The 11,703-nt window shown below is 40.5% G+C and overlaps 1 non-coding gene across 1 annotated transcript; it reads right to left on the reverse strand.

Moving 5' to 3' along the window:
* Positions 1 to 10,151: 10,151 nt before the first annotated feature.
* LOC133833196 (small nucleolar RNA R71) lies at positions 10,152 to 10,258 on the reverse strand. Its single transcript, XR_009892590.1, has one exon. It is a non-coding gene; the product is annotated as a small nucleolar RNA R71 (small nucleolar RNA).
* Positions 10,259 to 11,703: the final 1,445 nt, after the last annotated feature.

Genomic DNA, 11,703 nt, shown 5'->3' on the forward strand with positions numbered 1-11,703 from the left:
TGCGCCCATGTGTAGACTGAAAATGTAATTGTTCGTGCTTCACGGTGGATAAAGGAATAAGAACATAGATGCTCTACATGCGGCTTGAGATGACTGTTGTTGTACCCCAAAATTAGCACAAGTTCAATTATTCAGATCGGGTACAACTGGCAGATGAATATGTGGAAAAATATCCAAGTAGGATGGTAACAGTGATGTGAGCAGCTCGAGACTCAATCCAGTTTGTACACGATCTACAGGTTATTATGAGTCCGCCTCTTAGGATAACAATCGAGTTTGAGACCTATAATGGTCAGATCCAAATTTGGGCGCTCTGAGCTTAATACGAACAAAGGTTCAGATAGTCTTTAAACACCAGATCGGATGAGATTTCCAGCTCGTGGAAACTTGGTCAGAACACATACAAAAGGATCCCAAGAGATTTGGAGGCTCCTTATAAGCTCATCAATGCCCAGACTGTATTGCATATCTGCCATTTATTATCTGAGATAGCAGGAGTATATTCTATTTTGTTATCAAATCATATCCCAATGTAAATGAGAATAATCTGTATTAAATGTATACCTTATTCATTCACGCAGTTACCCAAACTTGTCTAGGAAATTCCCTTATAAATATCAGGGATAATGGACAGGGATGGGGACGGCCTTTTTGTATTACTGAAACTCTGTAGAAATTGTGAGAGAAAATCAATAACACTGTCTTGTGGACTAGGTGGATTTTAACCACTGAACCACGTGAAAGTTATGTGTGTATGAAGGTGTTCTTATTATTTTACAATTTAGCACTAATATCCCTATTAGATTTCTTAATCTACTATTGGCAAAAAAACCGCGTCATTAGTTTGGTACTTTCATTGAGAGGAAATTAGTGTTTCGCAAGTTTCAGTCGACATTCATCATGGTGCTCACTTAATCGATGCATAACAATAAGATGGAACAGCCTTGTGGGCAGGAGGCCCATCATATTGCTGTTCCCGCTAAAAGGGGCCCAGATGTTCAACAACGTCCTGGAAAACAACCGGTGGGTCAGGATGACGCTAGGAGTTCAGCGTCACTCCCACCAAATCCTAATCCAGGATATTTGACTGCCGTCGAGATAGAAAACGCCCAATTAAGGAGCCAGCTTGCTAGGGAAAACAAGCAGATAGAGAAGGTCTTGGCTCAACTACCCCCTCTTGCAACCGATGTTAATTCGTAAAGAGGCAAAGTGGGTCTCATAAGTCCCACAGGAATAACCGGTCTAAACCTAGTCATTCTGTCAGGACCGCCACTCTGATTTTTGTGCCTTCAGAGAGAAACCACCGGAGGGCTCAACTTACTGGTCATCATCAACATGTCAGTTGTCCGGTTAGGGCTACGACCCCTAGCTCTGTACTTTTTTCCCAGGTTCCCAGGAATGTCCACAACAACCCACTAACGGGGGGGCTTGGACATGTTTCCGGAGGTAAAACATTCTAGTGAATCCTCATGTGCCACGATTAAAACCCCAGGCACAGAGAACTCGAGACATTAGAGTAGAGCCAAGGTGGGCTAATTTAGTTTGTCCTAATGGGACACGGATAGCCTTGCCAATAAGGCATTCGCCATCACTGGTTAGACATCCTACACCACCTCGCCCACAATGAGAAGCTTTAGCTCGTGGAAATAGTAGGAGAAATCTTCCTCCGTCTGTAGATACTTACGCCCCACGGACACGTGCTGAGAGCCCAGGTCGTCGATCTCAACCATGGGTCGTAAGATTTGCAAATGGAAGTTACTGGATGGGGAGCCAGCGTGGAGGCAGGTCTGAGAGAGACCTGAGAAATCACCTGAGCTCAGCACAAAGTCCTCGATATGATCCACAACCCGACCTACGCGATCATTTGAACTCACAAAGAAGGTATCCAGCTCGGAATGAGGATGTTAGTTATACACAACATGAGGGAGGTCCGTCCATTGTAGGCGAAAATGGGAATGTACCGCCTAACCAAGCTCGAACATGGAGGGACAACAACCCATCAAACGTGTACAATAGGATGGGAGTTGTTGAACAGCCCCCCAGCTAACTTAGGGACCAAGGACCTAACCATTGAGTGACTGGCATTGATGGAGGAACAGATGAAGATACTCTTATTTGGAAAAGGAATGGATGATTGCGACTCAGATGAGGAGCTCAAACCTTTCGCTCAAGCAGTGCAGCAGCTACATATCCTATTGAATTTAGGATGTTGAACATGCCGACATTTGATGGAAACACAGATCCATCTGATTACCTCGGGATGTTCAACACAATGATGATGACCCACAATGTCAAGCTTGATCTAAGATTTATCTTGTTCCCCATAACTCTGCTCGAACCTGCCAGATAGTGGATTAAAAATACAAGAAGAATTCGATAAGCTCGTGGAAGAAGTTGTCTTCCGAGTTTAAGAGAGCATTCCGAGCTGCACATGAAGCTTGTGTAGAGGTCGATTCATTGGCCAATGTAAAATAACAACCTGGTGAATCAGTGAAAGCATATCTGGGCAGATTTGCCAATGTTGCAGCACGGGCTTGGGACGCTGATGATAGCTCAAAGCTTACGGCGTTGAGGATAGGAATCCTGGTGGGAGGCGACCTATGGCAAGAACTCCAACGAAAAGGAGTTATAAATGTGTATGAGTTCTTGGCTTGAGCTCAGGAGTGGATAAACCTAGAAGAGGCGCGATCTGTTGTCGCAGGAACTAGCCAGGCCCTATCCAACCCGCTGGAGCGGTGATGAATGTTGCAGCTACGGCTCAACCCGTTACCCAAAATAACCAAAAAGGAAACAACAAGAGGAAGGGAAATGGTGATGGCGACCAGAACGACATGAAGAAGAACAAGTCTGTGAAGAAATTCAAGCCCGTTTATGCCACCTACACTAACCTAATGGACACCTGGGAACATATCTTCCTAGCAAATTCTAATAGCCTCCCGTGGAAGAAGCCATAACGTTTAAGGCATCACAGGGAGAAGAGAGACCCCTCAAAGTTCTACCGATTCCACAATGACATCGGTCATAACACTGATGATTGTTGACAACTGAAGGATGAGATTGAGACTCTCATTCGGGACTCGAGGTAAGAAAACTGCACCCGAGTTGTGATTGGGGCTTGGAACCCTGTTAATAAATATGAGTATGACTATGATTATGTGTGAGAATATGGTTATGTCTATGTTTGAAAATATCCAGTAGGGATTGCTTGTATATGTTGCCTCTGATTGCTTGTTGTGTAATGTATATTTGTGATTATATTTATTCTAAAGGCTGGCCTAATGGTGCTGGGGGTCGATGGCAAGTGTTCAGAATGCAGCCTAGCCTGAGCGTGTCAGGCTCGGCTATAAGACCAGAGGACTCGGCCTAAGGGCGCCAGGCCTGAACATTATACAATAAATAGAAGTGTTGTTTGCACTTAACTAATTGTATTGGTTGATGAGATTATATTATGTCTCTGATTAAGCTGAGTATTATTGTTAAGCTCATTGTTTATATCTTGTTGTTGATTGAATTTATTGATCTAAGATTATTGTTTATATACTGTTGCTTATTTGTGCCTATAGATTTAAGTTTCCTTGCTGAGCGTTGGCTCACGGGTGCTATGTGGTGCAAGTAGGGGAAGGGATTGCCAGATCAGCCATGAGTTGGAGAGCATCAGAGGCAGTGTGTACATATGTCGCCTACTCGACTGCCACCGCCGGTATAGCGTGGGAGGAACTAGGGTTGAACCCTATTTTGCAACTCAGGATGACTTATTTTTTATACCATTTGTCTTTTATCAATTTGCAACCAATTTTTGGGATCCCATGTATAAACTTACTATTTTAATGAAAAATAATTACTTTGTTGACCAAACTTTTTAATACCTAACCTTGAATTAGTCTTTAATTATACATTTAAGTCCAAATGACTCGCTTAGCGAGTTAAGCACTACTTTTAACACACAGTGTAATGGTCTTGGCTAACCAGGGCATTATAGCATTGGTCCGTTCAAATGACATGACCAAAAACTCATAAAGTCCATATCTTGTGCAAAGGTCGTCTTCAAAATATCCTCATCTTTGATCCTCAGCTGGTGATAACCAGATCAAAAATATATCTTTGAGAATATTGTCCTACCCTGCAATTGGTCAAACATGTCATCAATCCTTGGCAGCGGGTACTTGTTCTTGATAGTTAGCTTGTTCAACTCCCTGTAATCAATACACATCCTCAATGTCTCATCTTTCTTCTTAACAAACAACACTGGCGCGCCCCATGGTGAGAAGTTGATCTAATAAATCCCAAATCTAGTAACTCTTGTAACTGTACCTTCAACTCCTACAACTTTGCCAGAGCCATTCTATATGGTGCTCTGGATACTGGTTCTATCCCCAGTGCCACCTCTATAACAAACTCAATCTCTCACTGTGGTGATAACCACGATAGGTCCTGGTCTTTGCCGGCCCAAGTGGCACATCCCTGGTGGTATCCACGTCACACGCTAGGAATCCTATGCAACCTCCTTTCAATAGGTCTATAGCCATCAGTGCTGAGATAATAGGGGTACGAGGCTTGTTCATAACACCCACAAACACAAACGAGTTCTCTCCCTCAAGCTCAAAGATCACCATCCTCCTTTTACAATCTATGGTTGCCCCATACTTGGCTAACCAATCCATACCCAGAATCATGAAAAAATCTTCCATAGCTAGATCAATCAGGTATACTGACAACTCTCTACTATCCACCTTTACTGGCAAGGATCTAACCTAAGGATGGCAAAATGGGGCGGCGGGGCGGGGCGGGGCATCCCCGACCTCCTAGGAATTTAAAAGGGGCGGGGCCGCCCCACCTCAAAATTTTTTTTTTTTTATACTCTAACTCAATTCTCTCATGCTACTTATATACATAGTACGTAAAATTTACATTTTATATGTGGTTTAGAATATTTTTAATTCTATATAGACTAGAAATAATTATAAATATTGAAAAATATGTTTTATATAATTCATCCTTATTCTTGTATTTATTTTGTAAATGTTAAAATAAAAAAACAAAATATAATATTTGATGGTGTAGTTGATACCAAGTGTAAAATATAAAGATTACAATAAAAAATAATATTTAGGCTTGGGGAAAATTCTAAAATTATAATTTAATGTTTCTTAAAAAAAAAGAAGTTAAATGGGACAAATGGGGCGGGGCAGACCCACCCCGATTAAGCTGGGGCAGGGCGACCCGCCCCGTTCCACGAAACTAATCGGAGCGGGGCGGGGAGGGGCAAAATTTTCGCGGGGCGGGGCGGGGCGGAAGCGAAGCAGGGCAGACCCACCCCATTTACATCCCTAATCTAACCCATCCCCTAGAAACTAGTAGTTCCCCAGTAGGCAATAAGGTGCCAAGCCCCACATCATAAAAATCACAAGGCCTACACATTATATCAACCACTCTACTAGAAACAAACGAATGTGTAGCACTCGAATCAATCAATGCAGTGTAAGTAGAGCTAGTGCTAGAAATCTGACCTTTCACCACCGAGGGACTAGCCTCTACCTCTAATTGGGTCATCGTGAACACTCGGGCTGGCATCAAACTATCACCTTTCTTTTGTTCCTCTCTTTTTAGTTGCGGGCAATCCCTTTGAAAATGTCCCACTACCCCACAAAGGAAGCATGCCTTAGCACGACATTCTCCCACATGGCACATACTAGATAACTCCTCTAGGCCTCATTGCCGCCCTAGTGGCCTCCATGAGTAACCCGAACCCTCCTGTCAGGACCAGGAGTAGTAGAAGTGTCAGGGGTCTTCCTCTTCTTGTCACTAGGGCCTCCACCCCTACCAGACCCAGTAAATTGAGGTACCATCCTCCTGGCATCACGTCTCGCGACACTCTCGTGCCAAATCCTATCCTCGCGTCCTCGGCAATAAGGGCCTTCTCAAATACCTGAGCATATGTAGTATCTCCAGGCATTGAGGTGATCCTAACATCATGTGCTATCATGGGGTTTAATCCCCGAGCAAACATGTTTTTCCTGACAACATCGGTTGGCACCAAGTCAGAAGCAAACTTGTCCAACCTGTCAAACTTCAGGGCATACTCAGTCACAATCATGTTGCCCTGAACCAATTCAGTAAATTCATTTGCCTTCGCAATTTGAACAGGGTCATTTTAATATTTCTCGTTGAACAACTCCCAGAACTCATCCCAACTTAATGCAGCAACATTCTGAGTCTGAGATACAACCTCCCACCAGATACGAGCATCTTCCTGAAACATGTACGTGGCAGAGGCCACCCTCTCATTACCTACCACCCTCATAAATTCAGAATGGAGGTGGTTATATTCATCCACTACTCAGTTCGCAATGGGTCTGGCCCTCCCTTAAAGGTCGGAGGATGTTGTTTCCGAAACTACTCATAAAGAGGCTCCCATCTGTTCAATACTTCTGGTTGTCCCAGACCTTGTACCCCTGCAGGTGGCACAATCAGTGCATCATTCCCTCATGGAACCTGCTGCTGTCTCAGAAGCCTAATCTCTTAGTCGTGTCTCTAAAGTCTAGCTTGCATTTCAGCAAAAATCTGATGCCAGTTCTTAGGAGCTCACAGAGGGTTCTGACCATTGTTATCATCTCTAGCCTGGATGTTAGTGCCAACTAGTCTGTTTGATTGCCTAAAAGGCATAACTCTCCAAGTATATATGTAATCAATGACTCGACACATCAGGCAATGATAACATATTCCACAACTGTCCATGGTCCACAACCGAGCCAATAAGCAACACTCACAAGCATAATGCTATTTGACATTTCACATGCACCAACAATGTTAACAAGCATACATTCTCATATTCACCTAATAGTCAAGGGCTAGACCCTATCAGTATAGCTCATGCTCCCTAATCAAGCATGCAGATAGGGCACACATATATATATATCTCATTTACACAATTAAGCACATAATCATGTCATTAGTTACCAAACCATGAGGCGAGCTTATCTTTAGCGGCAAGTGTACTTGCCCAGCCATTCTTCAGGAACTAATAAACCTTGGCAGCTCTAATACCAAGTTGCAACACCCTGAATAGTCAGGATTGTTACACCGTGTGTTAAAAATAGTGCTTAACTCGTTAAGCGAATCATTTGGACATAAATGTGTAAATAAGGTTAAACGAAAGTTTGGTGTGAAAATTTTTGGTAAAAAAGTTGAACTTTATATTAAAAGGTTTGAATAGTTACAAGGGATCTTAAAAGTTTCTAGTAAAATACAAGTTTATCAAAATTGCAGACTTAGCCGACCTAAGTGGAAAATTTTCTACTAATGACTCCTGCTCCTCAAAATTTCTCGATCGTGGAGGCCGAGCAGGATGAGTATGTACACGACGCCCCTACAACTCTCCAACTCATGGATGGTACAGCTTTCATTTTCCCTTAACTGCACCACGAAGCACCCGTGAGCCAAGGCCCATCAAGAAAAACCCAAGCAGGTCATACTGATATTCAGATAAACATTAACATGTATTGCCTACTCTATAACAACAACTGGTTCACATAGATTTTCCAAACTACATATTTTCCAAACAATATACAACTCATGCCGAGTAGATGTATGTCATATCTTCGAAATGGCCTCGCCACTATGGCAGATATCGCGTCTGTGTTATGTCCCCGCCTCTATGGCATACATTACACATGTAATGCAGATAACAACATAGATTCAAACAAAGCAGAAATTCAATTATAAACAGATTCATGACATGACCATTCCCATGTCCTATAATTGGGGCACACGCCCTACACTCAGTGCAAGTGTCGGTTTTCTTACCTCAAGTCCACAACGATAGGGTGAAGCGACAACGAGCACGATCCTTTCCTTCTCGAGCCTTGTAATACCCCTAGTCTCAACCATCAAGAACTACACCAACTATGAGCTTCAAGAATGATTCCTAGCGTCCGAGACCTTGAATTCTACTAAAATAGGTAGTTAAATCCTTCCCAAGCCCTTTGGTTTGAGTCCCCGCAATTCGAAACCTTAGTTGGCCAATTTCCCCACTTAAAGCTACGGCTCGCCCCTAAAAGGCCACAACGCGGGTCTAGTCAGAGAGCCCCAAACCACAAGGACACAGGATACGCACCTCCGCGCTGCTGATAACTTCATTTTAGAGTCATTTTAGAAGGTGTTTTTGTGGTAGTCTTGAGTTTTTATGTGTGTTTTGAGCAAGATTATGCTTTTGTTTGTCTTTGTTGTTGGTTGGTGCGATGAATCATGAGAAAAATGCAAAAAGAAGCTAACATGGTGGGAAAACGAGGCTTTTGGCGGTTATTGAACTAAAAATGATACCAAGGATGCTTAAAGGACGAGTTTTAATGAAGAGATGAGATGAACGATCGATTCTGAGAATTTTTTTAATTAAAGTCGCAACTTAAGGTGAAGTTAGAGGCACATATGCATGCTGTAAGGAATTAATGTCGCGATTTGGGCTTACAAGTCGCGACTCAAGAGGGAAACAGAGGCTTTGTGAAGGGGAAATTCAGACACGAGCCACGACTTGAGACTATTGAGTCGCGGTGTCTAAAGCCATTAAACGAGAAGAAAAGGCCCTAAAGCAAACACGGGCTGCAACCCAGAGAAGACCAAGTCGCAGCCCACTCAAGTGAAAACTCAACTTCGTTTAATTTTTTACTATAAATTTGTGTTTAGGGTTTAATTAAGTCATTAGGTCAGTTTTTAATTACATTTTTAGAGACTAATTGTGGTTCTTAGGCTAGATATTTTGTAGTTTCATATTTTTATTTCTTCTTCAAGTTTATGAATCTTATGTTTTTGAATAATTATTTTGTTGATTTAGTCATGTCTGATATGAACTAAATAATTTTTATCTAGGGTTTAATGTAGTCACTTGGAATTCTATCTAATTGAATTATGATGTTCTTTTGATTTTTCTTCTATATTCTAATCTATATAATGTTTTTTTAATGCTAGTAAATACTTTATCAATATTTGCTTGATTTATGATTTTGATTCAAAATTCGAAAGATGAGAATTGAATACGCTATCGTTATATAGACATAGGTTACATATTGGACGAAAGTACCTGTATGGCTTGTGTAGCAATTAGGTTTCCATGCTTAATGCCTTCTATATGTTTAAGTTTATCACAGAGATGTAGAAAACTGGCATATAGGCTGAGATCTTATATCTTGAAAAAGAATAGGAATCGATTTATGTTAACCTACTATTAGAATAGAAAGAAAGAAATCTATAATTGATTAATACAATTAGTAGAATGAAAATTTGATGAAATTAACACTCTAGGTCTTTTATCATAGTGATTTAAATCTTTTATTTAGTTGTTTTTGTTTAAAGTCATTTTCAAATTTAAAATTAACTTTAAAAATCAAATTCTTAGTTGCCAAATAGAAATTTAAAGAAAAATTAGTCGTACTTGGAAGATAGTCTTCGTGGGAACGATACTCTTCTTATCATATATATTACTTGAATCGATTTCCAATATACGTGCACTTGTGTATATATATTTTTGCAATCAAGTTTTTGGCGTCATTGCCAGGGACTTTATTTCCAATATCATAGTTAATTGTTATTTGTTCTAATTTGGCATTTTTATTTTTTATTTACTTTTTAATATTTATTTGGATCAAGGCTATATTGTGTTTCAGGAATTGTTGGTATATACGAGGAAGTAGACAATAGGAAAGCATACTAATAGATCTTTAAATAGAGAAAACGTGTAGAAAGAATCACAAGATAAAGAAAAGGCTGGACTTTACCATGGCTGAGAACGCAAATAATGCTGTCAACAATAATGCAAATATGGGTAATGCAGCTGAAGTTGATCCACCATTAGGGAATTATGTATTCCCTACTTTTATGGGGATACATTGAAGCATACACCCTTCAACTGTTGAGGCTAACAATTTTGAGATCAAACCCTCAATTATTCATATGGTGCAAAATTGTGTACAATTTGGGGGGTTACCGAATGAGGATCCAAATCTACATATCACAAAAATTTTGGAGTTATGTGCGACATTTAAAATTACTGGGGTGAGTAATGATGTTGGTTGAATTCTTTACAAGCCAATTCTATACTTACTTGGGAAGATTTGGCTTAAAAGTTTCTTGGTAAACATTTTCCGCCTGCCAAGTCAGCCAGAATTAGAGGAGAGATGAACAACTTCCATCTAATGGATGGGGAGTCTTTGTATGATGCATGAGAATGATTTAAGGAATTTCAAAGGAGATGCCCACATCAAGTAATTGAGTGGCTGTTATTTCATACTCTTTACAATGGTTTGGGGGGAAATACAAGAATAATAATAGATGCAGCATCAGGAGGAGTGTTTATGAGAAAAAGCGCTAATGAAGCGTATGAGCTGTTGGAAGAGATGGCTATGAATAATTATAATTGGCCTACTGAGCGAGAGAATAAGAAAGTAGCGGGAGTAGTAGAAGTTGATCCAATTGCGCTATTGACCGCTCAAGTTGCATCTCTAACCAAACAACTGCAGCAAACTAATCTCACCACACAAGCAATGGAAGTAAATAATGTCGGAGCACAACTAGTTGCTCTACAGATGTAAATAATATGCCCTTGGAATAGGCGCAGGTTATAGGTAATTTTTCAAGACCTGCACCCAATAATTACTTAAATTCCAATACACCTGCCTGGAAATATCATCCTAATTTGTCTTGGAAAAATAATCAAGGGTTACAACCACAATATCCACAATACCCACCTCATCAACCAACTTATGGATTACATGCTAGACCATATTATGATCCAAACCCACGCCCATCTCATCCATCACCTTCTCAAATGAACCCGCCAACAATTCAGCCAGACCAATTAAATCAATTCATGACAGAGACAAGGTCTTCCATCAGAAGTTTGGAGACACAAATAGGTCAATTGGCTCAAATGTTCTCTAGTAGACAACAAGGGAATTTGCCTATTTCCACAAAGGTAAATCCTAAAGAACAATGTCAAGCTGTCACTTTGAGGAGTGGGACTAAGTATGATGGACCAACAGTGGAAGAGAAAGGGAAGAATACAAAGAAACAACAAGTTACTAGTCTGATTCAAGAGAAGGTTACTAAAGACCTTCCAAAACCAGAAAAACCAAAATATACTGAGCCTACACCAAAAATTCCATATCCTCAACGGTTTCGAAAGGCTAATCTTGACAAAAAATTCTCCAAATTCCTTGAAGTATTTAAGAAACTTCATATTAACATCCCATTTGTAGAGGCTCTAGAAGAAATGCCTAGTTATGTGAAGTTTATGAAGGAGATATTGTCTAATAAGAGAAAAATGGAGGATTATGAAACTGTTGCATTAACTGAAGAGTGCAGTGCAATTATTCAAAAGAAGCTTCCTCAAAAGATAAGAGATCCGGGTAGTTTTACTATACCTTGCACTATTGGAAATTTTCATTGTGAGAGAGAGCTTTATGTGATTTAGGTGCAAGTATAAATTTAATGTCGTTGTCTGTATTTAAAAGACTTGGTTTGGGGGAAGCTATACCAACTAATGTTACTCTTCAATTAGCTGGTTGTTCTTTAACTCATCCTAGAGGTGTTATAGAGGAAGTTCTAGTAAAGTTAGATAAGTTCATTTTCCCAGCAGACTTTATTGTATTGGATATGGAGGAAGATGAGGATGTGCCTATTATATTAGGACGACCATTTTTTGCCACTGGGCAA

The sequence above is a fragment of the Humulus lupulus genome, chromosome 4 (assembly GCF_963169125.1).
Source record: "Humulus lupulus chromosome 4, drHumLupu1.1, whole genome shotgun sequence".
Lineage (NCBI taxonomy): Eukaryota > Viridiplantae > Streptophyta > Magnoliopsida > Rosales > Cannabaceae > Humulus > Humulus lupulus.